This window comes from Alexandromys fortis, unplaced genomic scaffold (assembly GCF_014885135.2).
Source record: "Alexandromys fortis isolate MF-2015 unplaced genomic scaffold, M_Fortis_MF-2015_v1.1 scaffold_10, whole genome shotgun sequence".
In the NCBI taxonomy this organism is placed as follows: domain Eukaryota; kingdom Metazoa; phylum Chordata; class Mammalia; order Rodentia; family Cricetidae; genus Alexandromys; species Alexandromys fortis.
Genome location: NW_026067895.1, coordinates 21,379,476 through 21,403,426, shown reverse-complemented (window position 1 = coordinate 21,403,426; position 23,951 = coordinate 21,379,476). Strand labels below are relative to the sequence as shown.

The 23,951-nt window shown below is 43.5% G+C and overlaps 1 long non-coding RNA gene across 1 annotated transcript; it reads right to left on the bottom strand.

The window, feature by feature from the left end:
- Positions 1-310: 310 nt before the first annotated feature.
- On the bottom strand, positions 311-11,602 carry LOC126512343 (uncharacterized). Its single transcript, XR_007595018.1, has 3 exons — positions 11,328-11,602; positions 5,175-5,392; positions 311-425 (listed from the first exon to the last, which is right to left on the bottom strand). It is a non-coding gene; the product is annotated as an uncharacterized lncRNA (long non-coding RNA).
- Between the last annotated feature and the right edge of the window lie 12,349 nt (positions 11,603-23,951).

The following is a 23,951-nucleotide window of genomic DNA, read 5'->3' as shown; positions in this document are numbered from 1 at the left end:
CTCCCCTCTCTCTCTCCCCCCCCCTCTCTCTCCCTCTCTCCCTCTCTCTCTCTCTAAATCTTCTCTCCCTTGCTGCTGCCCACTTTGTCCTGAATTTGGCCAGATGTAAGATTCAAATACCCTAACACAACCCAGTAAAGTTTGCATCATTTGTCTTGGGATTTGCGAATGCCCTTCATATGTTTATCTTCTGTTTCCCTTCTTTTTGCTTGTTTCCAGTGCTTGCTTAGACTCTGGGCAATGATGAACATGCCTAAACTGTTCTGGAACTAGCGAGATTACCAAATGAGGGAGTGGAGTTAGACTTTATACAGGAATTGGCACGTACCAGCTCATAGCAGAAACAGCACCGGACTTGAAGTCGAGAATCCTAGCTCTGGTCCAACTGCATGGCCTCGGTCCTTGAGCCTTGAATTCCTCCTTCACTGAATGGAGAAAAAATGTGCTGTTAGTGAATAAGATGTGGGGACTTGGGCTCGGAGCAGAACATGGAAACCTCTCTGGAAGATCAAGGAGTATTTTACCAGAACTGAGCCTGGAATTCATCCTCCAAACTGAAATCGTCTTTATATTTTAGAATTAGATTAGGAACTCTTGTAAAAACTGCAGGGCAAGAGGGGTTAACTGGGAGTGTCCCGAGCAAACCAGAGCAAGTGACTAGTTCAGTTCTAACTTGACTAATATATAGCTTTGCCTCGTCTGGAAAATGATTTAAGACTACTTAATCTTCACAGCTGAGATGGTGACTGAAACTGGGAACCACAGCTACCGCTATCTGCCCCGCCCCCATCACCGCCACCTATGAAAGCGGAAGAAGCAATCTAATCCTGAGGTTGCCATCCCAGAGCCCTATGTCGGTATCCTCTACAGGACAGGTAGGCACTCTGCTTCTATCTAAATAATAAAAGCAAGATCTCCCTGGGCATGGTGCTGCACACCTTTGATCCCAGCATTTGGGAGGCAGAGGCAGGTGATCTCGGTCTGTTCAAGGCCAGCCTGGTCTACAAATCGAGTTGCAGGACAGCCAGGGCTGTTATACACAGAAACCCTGTCCCAAAACAAAACAAAAACAAAACAAGGTCTCATTCTGCTGCCTAGGCTAATATTAAACTCATTTATTCAAGCAAGTCTTGTAATAAGCCTGCCTTGCAAGATGAATATAATCTAAAGAAATGCTTATGCCCCTCTCTTTGGATACCACACTACTGAAACAATAAACTCCAGGAAACTAAGATTTGCAGGAAAAAAAGGTTGATGCCCTTAGTGGGGGATCAAAAGGACCAAGAGAAAAGTTCCAGAAACCGTCAGCCTTGCAAGAGAGATTTGAAGCTGTGGGTGATGGGCGGGGGACCACACTTTGATAGATTGCTTATTTTATTTATTTATTTATTTATTTATTTATTTATTTATTTATTTATTTATTTTTGATTTTTCGAGACAGGGTTTCTCCGCAGCTTTTGGTTCCTGTCCTGGAACTAGCTCTTGTAGACCAGGCTGGCCTCTAACTCACAGAGATCCACCTGCCTCTGCCTCCTGAGTGCTGGGATTAAAGGCGTGTGCCACCACCGCCTGGCGATTGCTTATTTTTTATGTATACCTTTAGCTTCACATTAGGAGCCTAAAGATGGACTTATAAGTAGCTGGATTTCTCTGTCCCTCTTTCCTAAGTGGCTACATTAAATAAATCTCCTTTCTCTGATTTCTTTCCCCACTATTATTAACTTGACTCCTTTAAGTGGTTTGAGTAAAAATATCCAAACTTGGTTTGTTGGGGGAAGAGGCTGTGACCCTAAGTCTGGCAGCAATCTTAGTATGTTTCCCAAACCGATCTGAAACTCACCCACTCAAGCAATCATCCCCCATCAGCTTCCTGAGAAACTGAGGGCTACCTGCATGCCCCAAACCAACTCTACTGGCACCTTGGTATTGATTTCAGAGACTGTTTCCTCTACACCCTCCCTATGAAAGTATAGATTCTTATCCATTGAAGTCTAAATATTCTGCATGACTTAGGAAACTGCAATTGGTTCCAAAGAGTGAAGCCTAATGTTTCTGTTTTGAAAAAGTTAGTAGGGTGGAACATTACGATCATGTTTTGAAATAACGTTGTTATTAAAGAAGGACCAAGCAAAAGAGAGATCACTTAGGTCGAATGCACACTAGTACACTTGAAAGGCAAAATAGATGGTCAAATAGGTAACTGACTCTGGAAATGTAGCAAGAAAGAATAATGTAGGCATAGCTGATCAAAAAAGCTGCACTGAGAATGCCTCATGATTCAGAAATCCCACCAAGCAGGGACCTGAAGAGACATTTGTGCACGTGGTTCCCAGGGGCATCGTTCACAAGGACATCAGGTGAACACAGCTCAAATGTCCACCGATGAACAAAGAGATAGCTAAAATATGATATATACCATAGAGTGGAATATTAGTCAACATTAAAACAAAAATTTTGACTCAAGTTACAACATGAATAAATCTTAATAATTTTATGCAAATGAAATAAATCAAACATTGTATGGTTTCACTTGCTAGAGCAGCCCAGCAAAATCAAGTTCATAAAGATGAGAAGCGTAATAGTGGTTTCCAAGGTTTGGAATTGGGGAGGATTGGAGGAATTGGGGTTTAGTGGGATGATTTTAATTTGGGTGGATGAGAGTGTATCAGGCTTTCTTTCTTTGTCCAAATCATGACGTGGAGACTTAATATTAGTTATCAGTGTTCAGCCTTATTGTGTGTTTATCTCGCTAGGTCTTTTAACTTAAATTATTCTGTTTCTTTTCAGCTACATTTTGCCTTGGGGCCTTTTAGCTTTCTTTCTTTCTGTATGTTCTATTCCATGTCTGCCTGGCAGCTGCCTGGCTTCTGGGCTGCAGGCAGGTCACACTCGTTCTCCCTTGTCCTCCTTTCCTTCCTTTCCTCTCTCTCAAGCCTAAATTCCTCTTCCTATTTATTCTGCCTGCCAGCCCCACCTATCCCTCTCCTGCCTAGCTATTGGCCATTTAGCCTTTTATTAGACCAATCAGGTGCCATAGGCAGGCAAGGTGAAACAAATACAACACATCTTTATATAATTAAACACACGTCCTTACATATGAAACAAACGCAGCATAAACAAATGCGACACATCTTTACACAGTTAAAGTACTTTCCACACGCGAGAGTCCTGTGGGTAGACAGCAGCGGTGTTCGTCTAGTGATATAAATACTAATACCTCCGAGCTCTGTTTTCAAAATGATAAAAATTGTAACCATTATGGGGAAGTCTATTTTTTTAGTTATATAATTACTTAGTGAGTTATTTTCAGGATGGGGTCTCGTGTACCTCAGATTGGCTTTGAGGTTTCTGTCTAGCCAAGAGCATCTGGTACCTTCCCGGGGGCTGGATTCGAGGTGTGCATCACCACTCTTGGTTTATGCAGTGTTGGGAATCGAACTGAGGGCTCTTTGCAAGTTAGTTAAGCACTCTACCAACTAAACCACATCTCTAACCAGCTCCCCAGTCTCCCAATCAATAATCTTAATAGGGGAAAATATCCCAGAGAAAACCATTCTGGGAGTGTACAGTAGTCGGCCAATCAACCAGCAGTGTAGCCAGGTAGAGTGCCACCCATCTGCAAACACCATAAAAGAGAGTAGGAGGCAGGAAGAGTGGGGAGTTGGAGAGCACCCTGGGCTATGCTGGGAGATTCTATCTCAAAATTGAACAAAGCAAACATCAGCAGAAGGCTCCATAGGAATATAGATCCACAGTTCAGTTAACTTGGGTCTTTCTCCCCACCAAGACACGTGAGCTGTGTTCCTTAGCACCGGCCTTGGCCTCTCTGCAGTTCTGGCTCATAATGACAGAGAAAACAAGTAAAACAGTTTGAGTTTATGGAACACTGTGACAGATTTTTTGGGGAGATAAGAGATTTATTGGGAGAGTAATTAACACTATAAACAGAAAGACAGACAGACGTGATGGGGACTCTGAGGAAAGCTCAGGGCCACATGGCCAACTGGAGCGGTGGTGCCCCTTCTTATAGGTCTCAGAGGAAGGAGAGAGGGTCTATGCTGTGTGAATGATGGGTCCTGAATAGAGTTCTGGCAGTCAAGCTGTCTCTGATAGGAAGGAGGAGACTGTGTTAACCTGGGACCTGTTCGAAAAGTCAGCTATGAGGCTGGGGAGAGATCCAGCTTCAGATGACCTGGGCAGCAGCCTGAGCTGGCTTGGGATCTAACGATGAACATCAAAGAAAATGCTAAGAGGGCAAAGGAAAGCTGGTTTAGTGCCTTGCAAGCCTCTTAGTGTTTTCTAGCTAAACATTACCAGTCATGCAAATGTGAACTTGGGGCTCTCCGGTTTAATCTCTGGAGACAGAGTTTACAGCCCTTATCAGATTTTGGAAGTTTCTTCGAAGTCCTGTGTTCCATCTGAAATATTTATGTCAGTTTTCCTCTCTAGTCCCTCATATATTTCTCTTTATCCCATTTTTAAACATGTAATAGGTCTGACTAATGTCTAAGTGCTTATGCTGGACAGCAGAGATCAAGAGGAAAGCAGGAGACGGGGCACCTGACCTCTCAGGGATGGAGAGAGGCGATGGAAGACACAAACACTGATACTGGCGGTACCTAACAGCGTGCAAACGTAGGGCATCCAGACCTAGGCTCTCTTTTTACTCCCAGTTTGACAGACATGGAGCTCTGGGTATGTGTAGTTGAGGGGAGCTCCAGGCGACTCCTCTAGTTCTTCTGTCCTCCATGACCTCAACAATGAGTCAGAGGGCTGCACCCCCTTGCAGTCTCCCGGGCAGAGGGCACCCCGCAGGCCTTATTGCTCCCTAATCCCATGTTGGCACTCTGTCCAATTCTTGCTCATTTTCCTCCTCTCCAATCTACTCCCACATGGAGAAAGGCGGCTCCTACATACATAAATTATTCCTGACACCCGGGGACCTTTACCCTCCTCGGAGAACTCGCTTTCATTTCTAGATACTTCGAGACTGGGCATACCCGGCTTTCAGCTTTCAGCTTGACCCCGGATGATCCATGCCAACCTCAGATTTGTTATGGTTTGAAATCTGGGTTCCACTCTGTTCTCGTTTTAATAATTAACATTTATGAAATACTCCAAATATGTCACGCACAATTAGGTGCATCGGTTCACTTAACCCTGGGGAACTTTACCAGGCGGTTCAGCAGCTCAGTAACTGTTAAAGGCAGGGCTCGGGAGTCCCGTTTGTCTATGCCGCTTCAGACGAGTGATGACCCCCACTGAGCCTCCATTTTTCTGGAGCATAAAATGGAAGAAGAACAGTATCTAGCTGCTAAGATCAGAGGATTCATGGCGAACACCAGATCCAAGTGCTCTTTTTCCTTTAAAGTGTGCATTTTGTCTCCGGCTCCTGGATGAGAAAAGAGAAGTTTAGAGACGTCAAACAGCATGCTTAAAGTCACACTGAGAGGGACGGGCAGAGGTAGGACTGGCATTCAAGACCCTAGGTACCTCAGTGGGTGGTCTGGACAATCTGCCCTGCTAGTCGGGCAAAGCGTTTAATTAACAGGATTGCTGCCTTCTGAGAGCACCTCATTAGAGCAGGTTATTTTTTTTTTTTAACCTGACTTTCTGGCTTAAGTCTGAGACCACTTAACTAGCAATACCCTTTGCCAGCTTCTGCTACGATAGTGGCTCTAATGTGGTTTGCACCAAAGCTGTGGTATCTTTCGAAAGTCTCTATCTTCTTGGAGTAGAACGCGATGAAAAGGGGAAAAAGGGAATTCTATAGTAATATTAACAGAACAGATAATATCTAAATAACAGTTACAACAGTTTCTTGACTTTGTTTATTTGCTATATTGCCAGCAACATATATATGAATCACCAAGAGATACCCCCGGGAAATGTACTCTCTTTAGCCTATAAACGAACCAATTCTCCACACCATATGAAATCCACTATTTGATAGTGTGGTTTCAACTACTGCCTTCATGTTATACTAATGTCAAAATTTTTCCCTAATGCTTTTACGTATTTGTAGCATTATATACTATAATGATTTTCATTAAACATGGCAAGATGTCCATCATACTGAAAAAGGGCACTGGGCATCCTCATGTAAGCATGACCCAGAACAAGAAACAGATAATTCTCAAAGGGTCCACCCCAAGTTCCCCTCCCATCACTACACCCTCCAAAGACAACTACTTTCCAGGCTTTTAAGCTATACCTTAGCCCTGCTTTGTTTAAGCCTCAAGTGTTTCTATGGTTCCCATTTGCTATGCTTTGAGCGTGTCCTCAAAAGTCCATGCTGGAAGTGCAATCTGCAGTGTTGCAGTGTTGCAGGATGGGACCTTTAAGAAATGATCGGGTCTGGAGAGCACTGCCCTCTTGAGTGGGTTAACGCCATTATCCCGGAGTGGCTTAGTCACTAGGAGAATGGGTTCCTGAGAAGGGTGAATTCGCTGCCCTCTACCCTGTGATGCAGGTGCCCTCTTGCCCTTTGCCTTCTGTCATGGGGTGAGGCAGCAAGTAATCCCTCCCTCTGACCTGGACTTCCTAGTCTCCAGAACTGTAAAACAAAATCTAGTCTTCAAAAAGATAGCCAGTCTTGAGACTTCTGTTATGGGAGTATAAGATGGGTTGGGAGAGCATGCTTCTGCGTGACTACTTCCTCTAATACCTATGAGATCCATCTGTGCAACACTGGTTCCGGTTGATTTAGCCCATTTGCTGTATGAGGCTACATTCTAAGCAGATTTGTGCATCATCATCATCATCATCAACATTGACTAGTATGAAGGACACTGCCATGTTTATGACCATAGATCTCATGCCCACTTAGCACATTTCCATTGCAAAACCTTGGAAAGACTGGGCCTGAGTTTGAAAAACTGTCATCACGTTCTCTGCTCAGACTGAACTCTAAAACTCACGCATTTATTCACAAACGTATGCCAAGCACCATGTCAGACATGAAGACTAGAGGCCCAAAGCGTTTCACAGCCCAGTTCGAAGGGCAGAAAGATAAATACATAATGACATCATATTGGCAATGTTTGAGATAACTATGGGTTTGCTAAAATTACTGAAATGCTATAATCTTTTAAACATTCCATTTTAACAAAAAGTGTGAGCCTGCACAGGGGACCGATCATCTGGAGTTCCCAGAGGTGCTTTTATGTAGCATTTAACCAGAATAAAGAGAGTCACGCTTTTCAAAGAGTCTCAGTGTTCAGTCAGTTGAGAAGATCCCAATAGGCATCAAAGAAATGCCAATGCTGTTTCCCAGAGGCTCTCCTTCCTCTGGCTCTCCTTAAATGCCCTCAGCTCTTTTGATTTTTTTTTTATTATTGTCTCTCAGTCAGCTCTCTGTCCTGTAGACTCTAACCATCTCATGTATCAGCCCCAACTCCTACATCTTTAATTCTATGGAGACCCCCCTAAGTCTATATGTAAACATCTATCAAATACTTCCTCTAGCACAGCCAATCAACAGATTGATAATGGTGCAAAGCCAGGCCTTCCATTCCCCTTCCAATCACCAGACTGGGAGACATTTTAAACCTTTCTTCTTCCTCCTCTATATCCAGATCTTTCCAGCTTGGCGCTTATTTTTCATACTGCTCTGTCTTTTAAACGGTGACTTAAAATACGGATCTGATCATCCTGCTTCTTAGCTTAAGGACTGTGCTGGTTAGCTATATTTCAACCTGACACAAGCTATGGCTACCTGAGAGGAGGGAGCCTCATTGAGAAACCGTCTCCGTAAGATCTGTCTGTGGGAAGCCTCTAAGGTACTTTCTTTTTTTTTTAAGATTTATTTATTTATTTATTATATATACTGTATTCTGCACCAGATCTCATTACAGATGGCCGTGAGCCACCATGTGGTTGCTGGAAATTGAACCCAGGACCTTCGGAAGAACAGGCAGTGCTCCTAACCTCTGAGCCATCTCTCCAGCCCCTAAGGTACTTTCTTAATTAGTGATTGTTGTAGGAGGACCCCATCTACTGTGGGAGATGCCATCCCTGAGCTGGTGGTCCTGTGCTGTATTACCCGCCTACAGGGGCGTGGTGTCTTTTATTATATATGCTGATGCAGAGCCTGCGTCCGCCCCTTCTTCTTCCCCGGCTGCTCTTTCAGATTGCTGGATTGCTGGATTCTATCTCTGTTCTCCGTTCAAGCAGAGAATTCTGACTTGTGAATTTACCCCTAAATAAATAAGCATCTATTTCTCAATTCTGAGCTAGTGTGGGATTTCTTTTAAGAGTTCATTCCACAGTCCTGGGTTCTATAAGAAAGCAGCCTGGGCAAGCCATGAGGAACAAGCTGGTAAGCAGCTCCCCTCCATGGCCTCAGCATCAGCTCCTGCCTCCAGGTTCCTGCACCGTCTGGACTTCCTTCAGTGATGGACTACACTGTGGAAATGTAAGCGGCATAAACCCTTTCCTCCCCGAGCTGCTTTTGGTCGTGGTGTCTCATCACAGCCCTAGTAACCCTAACAAGTGCCATCCATGCGCCCCATTACATACTAGTCTTTCCCCCAAAGCCTTCCCTAACTGCGGTTATGAACTAAGATGTGCCCAGCTGGCAAGGTGTGCTGCAGGCTGGCCTACTGCATATGCATTCATTTTCCAGGTATAGAGTGAACAGAAACTTAGAAAAGAACTGCTAACAAGATTTTGTCCACGATCCAGATCCTTGCCAACCCTTCCGGTCTCATCACCAGTATCCTGGCATCAAGTGACTGTCACTGGCCCTGCACACCAACCAAGCTGCAGCAAGCCTTTGTCCTCGCACAGAGGCCAAGCTCTTCAACAGACCTGAAGTGAACTCCTTTTCTCTACCTGGCAAATTTTTACACATCTTTTGAATTTTTTAAATTCAAGTTTAGCCTTCTTGGGTGGATTTGTCTGAGGTTTTAGGGGTGGAATTGGCCAATCCAGCCACGGTGACTCACAATGCAACTCCATTCTGTACTTTCCCCTCCATCACGAGTCTCCTCTGTAGCTAACACGTAATCTCGCCTATTATGTGTTCCCACTGGAACTCGTGATCTCCTCCATTATATGCTTTCGCTGTAACTTATAATCTACTTCTATTATGTTACCGCCACACACTAGAGCATCTTTTGATTTGCATGTTTACTTCCTGTGCTTGCTTATAAGTGGTTTGAGGCTTTTGCTCTCCGTTTTCCCACTGTCTGGCGCAAAGGAGGTATAAGGAAAGGCTAGGTGAACCAAGTCCAATAAAAGAGTTTACAGCGAGGATGGCTAGGTTGTGCTGCCGTGACAAATGGCAGCGCAGAAGTTTGTGTCTCCATCAGACTAGTGTCAGCTTGGCTTATGGATGTTGTTTATCAATTTCTGTGATTACTCTGGAGAACAGTATGTGCCTGCGCACACAGCCTCTTTATGTGTGATCTAGTACATATAACACAAGGAAAATCATTCTTAACAATATACAATTGTAATTTAGTGGAATTAATTGTATAATTTACAATTACGGAAAACAACCACCACTCTCTAGAGTCAGAAAAGCCCTTATGATCCGGGATGGAAATACCTTCTGTACTGCGCAGTCACGGCCCACCCCCTCCCCCTCCCTCCCTCCCCAGCACCTGGGAGCTAGCAATCCACTTTGCCTTCTCCAAGCCTTTCTTATGAATGGAATCACACGTTAATGTCCTTTTGTGTCTAACTTCCTCACTAGTGTAACTAGTGTCAACTTTCATTTATGTTGTAGCATATATTTGTACTTTATTCTTGTTTGTGACTAAATTATATCTCTTTTTCTATACATCATATTTAATTTACCAGTTAATAAGTTGAGAGATAATTGTCTTTCTGTACTTGGCTATTGTAGCTGAGCTGCTGGGAATATTGGAGTACAGACTCATTGCATGTTTATTTTCTCTTCCAGGTGTTTACCCAAGAGGAAAACTGCTGTGCCAGGCCGTGGTGCACGCCTTTAATCCCAGCACTTGGGAGGCAGAAGCAGGTAGATCCCTGTGAGCTCACAGCGTGGTCTACACCGTGAGTCCCAAGACAGCCAGGGCTATACAGAGAAATTCTGTCTCAAAAAGCCAAACCAAACGAAACAAACTAAAAGAGAAAAGAAAAAGAATTGCTGGCTTATGTAACAATTCTATTTTTTTTTTCTTGAGACAGTCTCAGTGTGCCCTGTCTTGCCTGGCACTCACAGTTGTCCACTTGTCTCTGCCTTGCCTTTCTCTTTTATTTATCTTTATATTGGTGCCGAGACTCAATAGGCTCTCCTGGTGTTTGGTCTGGCCACACTGGGATGCTACCCACCTGCTCCACACACAACAGATTCGCTCTCTCCCACCTGCAATAGATCTGCTTTCTTGTTCACCGATCCCTTTGCTTTCCATTCAATACCGGCACCTGGGTCTCTGGTGCTGCTGCCTCTGACCATTCCCCTGGGTGTGAAGCTTCCTTTACTGAGCACAGACCTCACCCTCTGGCTCTTTCGATGTTCTGGTACCAGGTGACTGTGTCTCAATCAGGTTCTTAGCCCTTGGCCCCTATTCTTGCCTGACACACTGAACAGCCTGTGCCTGCTTTGTTTGGTCCTCCTCCTGAGTACCAGGGTTGCCCGAGGCTCTCAGATTCTGGACTTCTCCCTGCCTCATCCTTGGAAACTGTGTTATGCACCCCCTCGCTCCCATTGGGATGTCTTTTGGAGAACCCCTGACAACTCCTTTCAAATCAAATCTGGCCTCAGTATACTGTGGACCAGGCAGTCGGGAAACCAAGAAAGAATCCTCTACTCACTTTTTCTTTGCTCCAAGACCTGCTTTTTTCTGCCTGCTCTCCCTCTCTCAACTTTGTAAATGTCCTACCTGTTGTAACGTGGGAATCAGAACCAGAGAGGCCGGCTACGCCTACTCAGCACACCCGTTCCCCCTGCAGTATTCACTGATCTGACCCTCGGTAAGGTGTGTGCAGATTATTTGTCTATGGGTGAATCTAATTCCGAATTTTAGAGTCTGATTTCTTCCTGCATTGCTTTCCATGTGGACACGTGCGCTTGTCTGGCTCCTGCAGCTGGCTGCACCCACAGAGGCATCGCATCTCCTGCTCGATTCCCTGCCCCTGCAGCCTGGGAGACCCACAGCTTCAGCTCTAGCCTGCTTTGTGCTCCCCGTGGCTCTGGCTCTTGCGGCCTGCTGACCCATGGGGACACCCCCATTCTCTTCTGCTCCTTCTTGGCTTTCTCTCACCTTTTAGCCAGGCTTCAGACCCACTGTGCTGGTTCTCAGTTTCTGCGTGCGCAAGTCCCTCTCGACTTCCCCTTGGAACTTATAGGAACATACCTCACAGTGTTTCTCTTTGTGAGCCTCTCTCTCTCTTCCTCCATGAACTCAGCAACTTATTGCAACAACCCGGCCTCGGTACAAATCAATGGCCAAAATTGGCAAACTTAATTTCCAAATTCTCACACATGGCTAATAGCTACTATTGCCACAAACAAACGATCCCCAAATATCTATACCTAAACTTGCTACACTTCCAAAGTCCCTCGTCTCTAAGGTTCTACTTCCCCACTCCTAGAAATCTTTTATCTCTATGATTTCTTTTCATTCTGCTCTCACAAAAAAAAAAATACTATTTTAAGATTATGCTGTAAACACTTATTTCAGGATTTGTAAATTGCTCATTGGGTATGGCTTGAAATCTGTATAATTTGTAACAAAATTTGGCTTCAAATTTATAACTAAAGACTTATAATCAAAATTCTATACATGGGTATATGTGTATATGTGTATATATGTGTGTGTACATGACTCAACTCCTGTTTAAGGTGTGTGTGTACATGTGTGACTTGGATTTAAAGCTATATATGTGTGAATGTAACCTGCATTTAACTCTGTGTGTAAGTGATGTAACTTGGATTCAACTCTTGTTTAGGAACGCATGTTGTAAACAGCAACCATGCAGCTCTCCTCCATCTTGGCTGCTGCCTTCATCAGTAGGTAGGCAGCCTCGAGGCTGGCAACCATCTTTACTGAGGTTAAAGAGTACATACCATGTGGCACTTTGTAGTCCTAACGAGCTCCTCGTTTGTTGAATCTCCTTATAGACTAGGGAAGCAACAAGTCTCAAAGATTTTTGGATTGGTATGGACTTTTGTGTGGTGATAAACATGTAAGGTTATATCTGTCACAACATACTGTAAATATGAATCAACTCTGGTTTAGAATGTACTATAAAATGATGATTAAAAAAATTAAGGTTGCAAAGGTCTATTCAGGTTAACAAAAGTCAATTTAGAGATTTACACCTAAGAATTTAAGTTATTTATTTATTTATTTATACAATATTCTGTCTGTGTGTATGTCTGCAGGCCAGAAGAGGACACCAGACCTCATTACAAATGGTTGTGAGCCACCATGTGGTTGCTGGGAATAGAACTCAGGACCTTTGGAAGAGCAGGCAATGCTCTTAACCTCTGAGCCATCTCTCCAGCCCCAGAATTTAAGTCTTTGCCAAGTGTTCAACACCAAGCTTCTAGAGAATTTAGAAAAGTGACAACATGTGTCTGATAAATAAGATTTATAGATTCCTAAGGTCGACCCAGGTTCACAGTAATGTTTGTCTAGCTTTGTCTTTACTTGATTTAAGCTTTAGCTATTTGGATAAGCTAAACCACACAAAACTGCAGTATTCTGTAATAGGATGTCTGGTTCCCCGAGAGGGTCCTTTCCCCAGGGAAGGGCACTTGGGTTGCTTTTCCTTGCTTTTTCAGGAAACAGCCTTAGCAGTTTGGAACACACTTGTTCTGTTTTCACCCACAGAATGGCTATTTTGGTTTCTTTATTGAGCCCATTATCTATGATTAAAAAGTTTTATTTTGATACCAGGAGACCTTCAATTCAAAATCATTACTTTTAAGGCTAAACCTAACAGAGATAGAACATAAAGTCCTAGTCTTATAAAAGCTACTATCTTATTGTAAATAGATGGGTAATTAAGAAATACAAGTTAATGGTCGGTCACCTGAAACAGGAATGGAGCATAAAGTCCTATGAAAGCAGCTAACTTACTGTAGACTGCTAAGGAACACAAGTTAACAATCATTCATCTTATAATGATCAAACTCTTCACTTGTAGTCATGCTAAGTACTAATATAATTAATTACACGGGTAAGCCTTACTTAGTCCCCTGGATATGTTTTTGAAGTTAGGCCTAAAATAAATAACTAGAAACAAGCAAAGTTTTTCTATTCAGATATACTTAATAGTTATACGGTTCTCGAATGCTTCAGGGATCTGCAGAATATGGCATTTAAAGTGGTTGGTTAGAAAAACAGAAGCTTTTCACGATAGAGAGACATGCCAGCTGCCGGCAGTGTCTTTATCTCCTCCAAAGAAGACAGATGCATACAGAAGAACCTCCACCTGGAGCTTGCTTTAACTGTGGCAAAGTCAACCACAGTGGAAAAACTGCTTTTCACCTCAGCTGCTGCCAAGACCCTGCCTAGGCTGTGGACACGCAGGACACTGGGGAATTTACTGCTCTACTTTGCCTAAACAAGGTAGGCTGGTGCCCCAACCCCAAGTTCCTACTCAGTGGGAAAGTCTGTTGAATGTTCTGGATCTGCCCCCAATGACCACAGAGGAACCTAGGGGTAGCTGTCAACCTGGGGTAGCTGTCTAGGTAGCCAGTAAGTCTGTCATTCTTAATAGATTTAGAAGCTGTTTGGTTCACACTTCTGCTTTCTCAGGTGAAATGTATTCATCTCAGATCTGAAGGTGTTTGAAGACCAGGCTGCTGAGAGCTTCGTGTGTTTAGTAGTAGCAGCCAAGGCTTCAGCTGCCTTCTCGGCTCTCAACTCTGTGTAAAATTCACGCCACAGTCCTCACTCCCCTAGAGCTACCGCGTAGTATCTAGATACATTTACCTTGTTACCAGACTCCAGAAAAGAGATTTCAATGTAACATTTTAGTGTTACTTTACTTAAAGGCGTTTCACTCTACAATGGCTTCCCTCAGTAACCAACCACCTACGTCTCCTAGGTAATTGATTGCATAGGAAAAAGGTGTAAAGTTTGTGTGAAGATACGAAAACTTAAGCTGTGAAAATCTAAGAAAACATTTTAGGGTCCAAAGTGTTTTAAGTTGTGTAAATGTGAGTTATAAAGGACTGAGGATTAAAAAGCTTAAGTGGTGATAAAAAAGAAAATTATTTAAGTCTATAAAAATCCATGTTTCAGATTTCTTTCTCTAGTCTACTGTTGTATTAAGACTCCGAAATTTCCTAGTCTTAACATTAATCAATGAAATTCTGAATCTAGCTCTGCTAAAGTATGACTACTATTATTGAAGTCAACAAGCTCAAGATTTTAATTTCCCCGTGGTTGTTCTCAAAGTCTAGATGTGATTGTGCTAAGAACATCTGTCTAATCTATATACAGCCAGTCTTTTGGAAAGAGTGCTAATGCTTTTAGCCAGAATCGTTTTTGGGTCCCCTATGACTCAACGGTGTGAGTCTGCAATATGGATTTCTACAATATAAATTTCAGTACAAACAGTAGGAATGCTTAACGTGTCTAGAACCTTTTTCTTTCTGTAATCTCGGAAAAAAATGATGTAAGCTTCAGGGGCACACTGACTGGCACTCACAGTTAGCCACCTCTCTCTGCCTCACAAGCGCTGGGACTAAAGGTGTGCACCGCCATACCCAGCTCTACATTTAATTCATCGAGGAATGAGCAAATGTTTCCCGAAGGTCTTTGCCGTTTTAGATTCCCTCCAGCAGTAAGCAAGCTTCCATCTCTCTGTATCTCCATCACCGCTCGTTATTTTCCAGTAAGAAATTATTGCCACTATTATCAGAATTTATGCTCTTATTACATTCACATCCGTCTTCTTTTAATAGCTAAAGCAAGTCATACGATTGCAGGAAGCATCAAGGCAGGTGGGCGACAAAGTCCCATCCCCCGTGAGGAGGCAGAGTGCTGGCTATGTGCGAGCAGCCTGACTGTATTAACTCCAGCCACACAGTTAATATCACGGGCGGTGACTGATACCAAAGTGACGCCTCACTTCTCCGTAACTGCGGGCGCACCAACCAGAGCGCCAGCTCTTACTTGGATACTATAAAGTCCCCAGAAGTGAATAAGCAGAAAATCGCCGAGAGGGATGCAAACGTGTACTGAAAACCATGAAAAGGGAGGGGGGAAAGCAGAAACAAATTTAAACTGTCATCTAGATGTGGGGGTATTCTTTTCTAGCCCTGGCAGTCAGAAGTCTGAGGCAGGGGGATCAAGAGTTCCTGGCTAGCCTAGGCTATGTAGCAAGACCCTGTCTCAAAAGCACAAAACATGACCAGAGGGATGATTCAGGGAATGAAATATTTGCCACAAGGGCCTAATGACCCCACCTGAAGAAGGGCCCCATGACGAAGCTGGGTATGTCGGCACACAGGCTGTAATCCCATTGCCCTATCTATGGGAGGCAGAGACAGGCATTGCCTGGAAGCTCAGAGGCCAGCCAGCCTAGACTACGATCCAGCAAAGGAAAGAAATGAGAGACCTTGAGCAAAGTAGAAGAAAGCCAAGCCTGAAAGTTGTCCTCTCACCTTTGCACGTCACACTGTGGCATGTGCACAGCACACACGCGACACACACCTGCACATGCACACACCTGTACATGCACACATTTTTTTTCTAATTGAAAACAAACATGGAACAAGTGGCTACAGCTTTACAAGTAACGTCAGCAGCTACATTTTGTTGGCGAAAGTAACTACTTAGACATTTTCTGATGAAATTACAAAGTCAACTTTAAAAATAAAGGAATAAAAGTCTTCATGGAGGGATTTTTTTTTCCTTTTTAATCAAAAGGGGACATTTCATGTCAACAAGTTTCCTATTACCCAGCAACCCTCCGCTGGAGTTCCCCCTGATGGGGCAATTGCATTTGGCAGCTGGTACAACCTTGAAACGATCTGCTTGTTTTCCTTGCTCCCTGAAGTGTGGAGTCACTGCGGATCAGAACTAATGCGGAGGCTGCTGGTTGTTTTCTGACGTGACATGGCCTGGTCGGATTGCCTGGCAATACTCCTTTGAGTCCTCTTGACCTTGACTCTGTGCACAGAGCTGGGTCATACTCGATGCACATTTCAAAGCCTAAAGATATTAGACTAAAATGCCCTCCATGGGGATGACAAGCGCTTGGCACTTTAGCCACTGTGTAATCAATAAACAAACATTCATTATTGATATGGCTTTGGAGCTCGGCTCCACCAATACTAGTTACATATTTGTAGATACTTGTTAACTTAGAACAACAATGTATTTAGCCTTTGAGGATTAAATTAGCGTGTGCACGCATATATATGACATATACATGTATATCTTTAAACAACATATATATGGCACATAGTGAACACCCCGTACGTGATGGCTTTGATGGAGTCCAGATCGTATTCTCTATGGAAAGATAACTCTCTTTTCTACTCTCTTGACTAGAGGTGCCCCTGCCACGCGCCTCTGTAATGGGCAGTTCTCCTCAGGTCTAAACAGCCTTGAAAGGGAATTGGGAGTTTTTGTTTAATGGCCTGTGTCCCCCCCCACCCCACCAGTCTGTGGCAGGCAGAAGCTTGGTAGGTCTTCCAGCAAATCCTGGTGGTAGAAGGCTTGCCCGCATGTGGGCCTGGGAATGTTCTAGTGGCCACCCTAATTGACTGGGGAATGTGGAGAGGGAAGTCATTTTCTGTGGTTTCCCAGGCTGTTACAGAGACTGCCTAGAAGAAAACTGCTGAGTCATGGCAGATCATCTTAACTGGCCTGGCGACCTGTAATCTGCTTGGGCAAGCCGCTGCTACCCGCTGCGCTGCGCAATCAGGAAGCAAACAATCACCACTATTCATTGTACAAGCTTTCAGCTCTGGTTGGGAGAGTCATTTAAGCTAGTGTCAGAAAGACAATAGGTAAGGTTGTATTTAGGGACGTGTGGGCTGTACCACAGAATCCTGGGGCAGGAGCACAGCTGGGTGTCTGGGAAATGTACTCACAAGTAAAGTGACCTTGGACTCCTCTCAGGTCCCTGTGGTCTGGACACTAGCTCTCCCGAACTCTCTGGCTCTTCCTTCCCTTCTCTTTACTGCTCTATTCAATGGGGGGAAAGTCTCTTAGTTCTTTCTATCTATCTATCTATCTATCTATCTATCTATCTATCTATCTATCTATCTATCTATCTATCATCTATGTGTGATGAGAGAGAGAGAGAGAGAGAGAGAGAGAGAGAGAGAGAGAGAGAGAGAGAGAGTGAGAGAGTACATAGTTCGAGCTGCACCCTGAGAATTACTATCAAACTTCCAGGAATGAATCTGATTGTTCCAAATGAGGCCAGATGTCTCTGTTGATCTAATTTATAATCCCTAATTGTTTGTTATAAGCATGGTTGTTGAATTATCAATTTGCTCTGAAGAAGGCCACTGTGGAAGAGGGCAACCACTCTGCTATGGTTTGGACGTGAAGGGTCCTGCAGAAGCCTCGTGTGGTGAAGACCTGGCCTCCCGCTGGTGGTTCCAATCACCGGGAGCTAATTATATCCTGAGGACTCTGGACCAGGCATTAATTAATCCACAGATAGATTCATAGTTCCATGACCTCATAGGGAAAAGATGTATCATTGGGGATATGCCTTTGAAAAAAAATATCTTACTTCTTGTCCCTTCTTGTCTCTTTGTCCTGGCTTCTTCCTCGCTGGCACGAGGTGACAGCATTGCCCTAACTCATTGATCTGCCAAGGTATTCTGCCTCACAGTTCCATCCCCACCCCCGTGCATCTCCCAGGGAGCTACCTAATCATAAGCCAAAAGAAGTATTTGCTCCTTTAAAATTGTTTCTCTCAGGCATTTGTCCCAGCGGTGAGACACTACTAGCATTATGAAGAGCAAAACTCAGTGGTCCCTAATCTACGGAAGCTCAGATGGCTCAGTTGATGACAATGAAATACAATCCTTGTCGGATCTGGATACAGTTCTAAGTGTGTGTGTGGGGGGGGGGGGGAGTACTGTCTAAGGTAAGAACTATTTTAAGAACTTTCTACAGGCAGTGCAAAAGACTCTTCCAAACCCTGGGACACCCCAGGCTTTGCTCAGCTGCTATCCATGAACAGTTTTTGTAACAGACTTTATTATCTGCAGCGTGTGGTAAGACTGTAACCAGTCAAAGAAGCCACTCAGGTAGAGTGCTTGCCCAGGGGTGCTGCTTCAGTACATAAGTGCCACCAGCTGACACCAACTTTTGCCTGAGCCCGCCCAGATCACAGAACTTCGACTCAAGGATCTGTTGAGCTTTCTCCTCTCTTGCCTTTGAAACCTTTTCCTTCCTCGTCCTCTTTGAACGCACATATCACTTACTGTCATTACGTCATATCGTTATGTTACACCACGGGTATAACTGTTACAATGCTTGCTGTAACCAAGTACTGGAAATGTCATTACTCTTTTCAGAGCATTCTTTTGGCTGTTTTGTATTAACAGAATATAGAGCGCATCTTAGCTAGCTAACAACCACTGCTTTCAGGAGATTTTGAGAGCTGTTCCCTTAAGGGCATTCAAAGCATGCAAACTGGAAGTCTTTTGGTGGAATTTTATTTTTAAATTCCCTAAAATTCCTGAAAAACAAAACAATACATATTTTTTTCTCTTCAGAACTCCCTTCCTTTCCTTTTTACTTGGATTAATCTCTAATTGCTATTTCTTTTTTCAGATCTTGGCTTGACACGTAAACTCAGGTGGGAAGACTCTGAAAACAGTTTTCTTCAAACTGAGTTTCTGGTAGCATGCTTCTTTCTGGATTGGGAACCACTGACTCTTAGTCAATCTGGGTTCCCTGCTTCCCTGGGGTTGTACAAAAGTTTGGGTATCTAGCACTGGGGGTGGGGGATTAGGAGCAGAGACGTCCTTTTTCCTGAAACTTTTGTGATTTCGTTTTTCTTTAGAGCTGAGTAGTATTCTATGTTGTCTATGTGCCAGGTTTTCATTGTCCATCCAACAGAGTTGATGGATACCTAGGCTGCTTCCCTCTACAGTGAACAGAGCATCTTTAAACAGGAGTGTGCAATTATTTCTGTGGTAGGGTATGGAGTTCTCTGGATGTATGCCAAGAGTGGAATAGCTGGGTCATATGGCATTTCTATTTTTATTTTATTTTTTTGAGAAACCTCCAAATTGATTTCCATAATGGCTATTTTAATTTGCATCCCAGCCAACAGTGAATAAGGGTTCCTTTTTCTCTACATCCTCTCCAATATTGTTGTCAGATTTCTCAGTGATAGCCATTCTCACTGCGGGTGAGGGAGTTCTCAAATTAGTTTTTTTCATTTCTTTGCATTTCATTTGCATTTCTTTGATGGCTAGGGATGCTGAATTACTTTTTTAAAGTAGTTTTTGGCTATGCATGCTTCTTTTTCGAAAACTGCCTGTTCCATTCATTTGCTCATTTGTTGATTGAGAATTTTACTTCCTTATTTAATTTCTGCAATTCTCTGTAAATTCTGAATTTTTAACCGCTTGTTTAAAATATAGCTGATAAAGGGTCCCCCCCCCCCATTCTATGGACAATTTGTGAGTTCTTCCAATAGTTCCCTTTGCTGTACCAAAACTCTGACAGGGACTACTAGGAAACATATACTCTAAAAATCTACAAAAACGGAAGAATTTCTAAATGTATATCATCTCGCAAAGTTAAAGGCAGAAGATAGAAATAATTTAAGTAGACAATTACAAGCAATGAGCTAGAAACTATAACCAAAAACCTCCCCTCAGAGAAAGCCTGAGACCAGATGGCTTCCCTGCTGAGTTCTAGCAAACTTTCAAAGGACACCTCACACTAATTCTTTTAAAATTATTTCACAAAAGTTAAGGAACACTGCCAAATTCATCCTATGAAGCCACTCTCATTCTGACACCAGAATTAACCTACAGATTTAATGTGATACTTACCAAAACTCTAGTGTTATATTTTACAGATTTAGAAAAAAAACAATGCAAGAATTCATATGGAAAAAAGATCATAGGTAGCTGAACAATACCCAGCTAGGAGTATTAAAACATGTAACCTCAAGCTACACAACAGAACCATAGTGATGAAGACAGCCTGGTACTGGCATAAAGACAGACTGGCACACAGTGAGGTCGACTAAAGGACCGAGAAGGTAGCTGATTGCAGAGGTTTATTTTTCAAAAAAAATTATTTATTTTTATTTTATGTGATTGAGTGTTTTGCCTGCATATATATGTATGTGCACCATGTTTGTGCCTGGTGACTCCAGGGGTCAGAAGAGGGCATTGGATCCCCTACAACTGGAGTAATGGCAGGTTGTGAGATACCATGTGGGTGCTGAAAACACAAACCAGGTCCTCTGCAAGAGGAGCAAGTTCTCTTAGTAACTGAGCCATCACTCCAACCCCAACTCCATCTGATTTTTGACAAAAGAAGACAAAACCATACCTTGGGAAAAAGACAACCTCTTCAACAAAAAGTGCTAAGAAAACTGGATGTCTACCTGGAGAAAAATGAAATTAGATAAATATATTTCACAGAATCAATTTGAAATTAATCAAAGATCTTAATTTAGAACATGAAATGCTGATGCCTTCTAGATGAAAACAGACGGAATCCTCTTTAAGTCTCTCCAAGTTAAGGGCTAATGAGGGAGAGACATTTTCTTCAGTCGTCACTGATTGGGCACTGGGGGTCCTGTGAGACAACCCTCACCCGAGCTCCCCAAAACAACTCAAACAGCGCATAAATCACAAACATGGGAAAGACATGAAAATAGAAGGATCGCTACTTGAGAAGAGGGAGAGAGGGTAAGAGGGGGTGGTAAGTTTGATCAAAATGTCATATACATGAATGAAAATGTCATGAGGGAGGCATTATTATATATAGTTAGTATATGCTAATTAAAAAACACTCTCCCCTAAAAAGGAAAAATAAATCTTTTCCTGCAGAACCTGAAGAAAAGAGAGCCAGGATGATCTAGGCAATGAATGGAGCCAGACCAAAAGAAGGTTCACGACAGCGTCTGTGAGGTCCCGCTCTGTCACTTAGGCATTTTCCTTCTTCGCTATTCAAAGCCGATCACAGATTCAATTCTCACTCAGAAACAGGACTGCACCTTTGGAAAGCCAGGCTGTGGGTGGGTTAAACCACCCACTGTTCACGTGTGAGGAAGTCAGATTTCAATTTCTGTGACCAAATACCCCCCAAAAAAGCAACTTAAAAGAAGAAAGCTTTATTTTGGCTCCTGGCTTCAGAGACTTTTGTCCTTGCTTGCTGGTGTTGAAGCAGAACGTTACAACAGAGGGAATGGTAGAGTATAGAAGCTCATCTCCTGCCCCTGAGAAGGATGAGGGAGAGGGGAGGAGGAGGGGAGAGGGTGAGAGAGGGAAAGAGAGAGAGAGAACTTGAGTGTTCATGGACCAGGTTCCTAACATATTCAAGCCACGCCCCCAGTGGGCCACTTTCCCAGCCAGGCCCCGCCTCCTAGAGCTTACGCCATTTCTCCAAAGCACCATCACCTGGGACCAAGCCTTAGGAAGACATTCCAGCTCCAAACCATAGCAGTAAGACCACGCATGAAGCCTTCCCCATTTAACTGTGACACTGAAACCTGTACGTCTCCCTTCTGTGGGAGGAGCCGTCTAGTATCCATATGCTCTTCAGGAGTCCAGGCCCAGGTTCAGCTAAGAACCTGCTTCCCTTGCCTTCTCCTGACTCACACCTCGTTAACTGCTCAGAATGAAAAAGAGTTCCCAATAAATACTTCTTAGAGGTTGAAAGAGCCCATTGAAAAAGTCCAAGGGAATTGAAACTCCATACCACATGAGAAGTAATGGGAGTAAATTGAAGTTTAGCCCGAGAAGACTCACTGGCGGATGAACTCTTCAAGCAGCTGAGGTGCTTGAGACGTAGAAAGGGGAGGGCCACTGTCAACCGGTGGTAGATTTTATCTGACTGTGAGGAACAGCTCTGTGACAGCTTGGAACATTTTTACGGTGACATGGAGTGCCTGAATGGGACATAAGTGTTTTAAGTGCTCATTGAAAGAGCATTTGTTGGGACTGTTGCCAGAAGTGACTAGTTCATTGGATCAGGCTGTGAGAGCCGATGACTTTTGTGGAGCGCTGAGATGAGGTGATTGTGTGACGTTAGAAGTGTGCTATTTACTCAGTGTTAATGCACCAGAGCAAAGTGGGACTGCTATTTGGCACTGAGCAAGCAATTTTTGTCACCGCTGGGGTCAGAGTAAGAGGCTGAGGGTCTGAGAGGGGTGGGCAGACGTGGCTCTAGCTTCCTTCCTAAAGGAAGTGGCTGAGAGAGAAGCAGCAACAGCAGATGGGGAGTGGGGTAGCCGCGCGGTGTCTGCTGCCAAATGTCCCTGCCATCCACTCTCTCTACAGTTTGGTTTTATGGGCTATTAAAGCTCTTTTTGCTCATAGGAATTCTAACTGAATTTCTGTCCTTGCAATCAAACCTGTCCTGACTTCCCCATTCCCCTAGGTGATACTCCTAAGTAATAAGCTGTAGAAACTCCCAGACTTTTCCTTGCCTCTGCAACCCCAAAAACTCCTTCCCAGGGACTTCTCTTTCACCTGGGTATAAGGCTGAACTTCCAAAGTACAGGGCCCTTGCCCAAAAGCCTCTAATAAGAGAAATACATTACACACATCAAATTAGACTTCTGCTCCAGCTATGAAATTACGGGCTCCCTGGAAGGTTTTGTAGGGTGCCACCAAACTATTTCACTAATATTTCCTATCATAGAGTCTGTCCTGTTCTGAATGTGCTTCTCCCTCCTGCCCCACAAACTTTCCGTTCTTCCTAAGTCTATGGCAAGTCCACCTTCCTTGTGACATTTTCTTGAGCACTATTTTCTAAGGCAAAATATCTCTTCGTTTAGACTCTTGTAATATTTTTGCTTTCTTTAGTCATTTGTCAATTTAAACACATACACTAACTCTTACATTATTGTCTTCTTTATAGCCTGTTTTTATTTTATTTTATTTTTTGAGACAGGATCTCACTATGTAGCTCTGGCTGTCCTGGAACTCACTATACAGCCAACTGATCCCAGACTCACAGAGATCCACCTACCTCTGCCTTTTGAATGCTGGGGTTAAAGGTATATAGCACTATCCCCAGTTTATATCTTGTTTTATAATTATGGTGAGCTCTCTGAATATGAAAAGAGTGTCTTATGCAACCAGCATCCCCCAGATTGCTGGTTAAATACTAGACTACATACACATCCATCCACCCAGGACTTTGTCATAGTCACTGGGTATCTGCTATTGTACCTGGGAGCTCTGGAAATAAAAAGGTGAAATCTACTCTTTTTGTAGACTTATATTCTAGTGGAACTGTGGGGGCTCACAGATATGAGTCCTGTTCCACGTTGACTAAAGGTCAGAGAGTTTGACAACAGGTGTGGCTACAAACAAGAACCTGACCTACAGTGAGGTTACTTGGTGTTTTAGACATTAAGACGGCCCAGAGAGGTGGATCTGCTCCACCCTGACCAAAGGTCAGAGAATTCAAACCTATTTCTGCTCCTTCATTTTAAAATAGGAGGTTTGACATAGGGAGTGGCTGCCTACAGGATACTTGGTCTAGGGTGTGTTTGCTGCATGTCCTGCCCAAAACATCAAATGCTTTACTCAGGAAACAATGGTTTGATGTCTCAAGTATTGAAGCAAGTAACTGTTGTCCTTTGTGTTCATGTTAAGACAGTCTTCTGCCTTCTCCCCTCCCCCCTTTTTTGTATGGGGTAAATGTGGGTGAATTCAGTATTCAGTATCCACTGAGTTGCCTCCAGTCTATCCTATGTCTCTGTATTTCTTTTGTATCTCTGTCTATTCTACCCAACATATCTAATCCACACGTCCCTGGAACGATGAACTCATCATGGCTTGACCA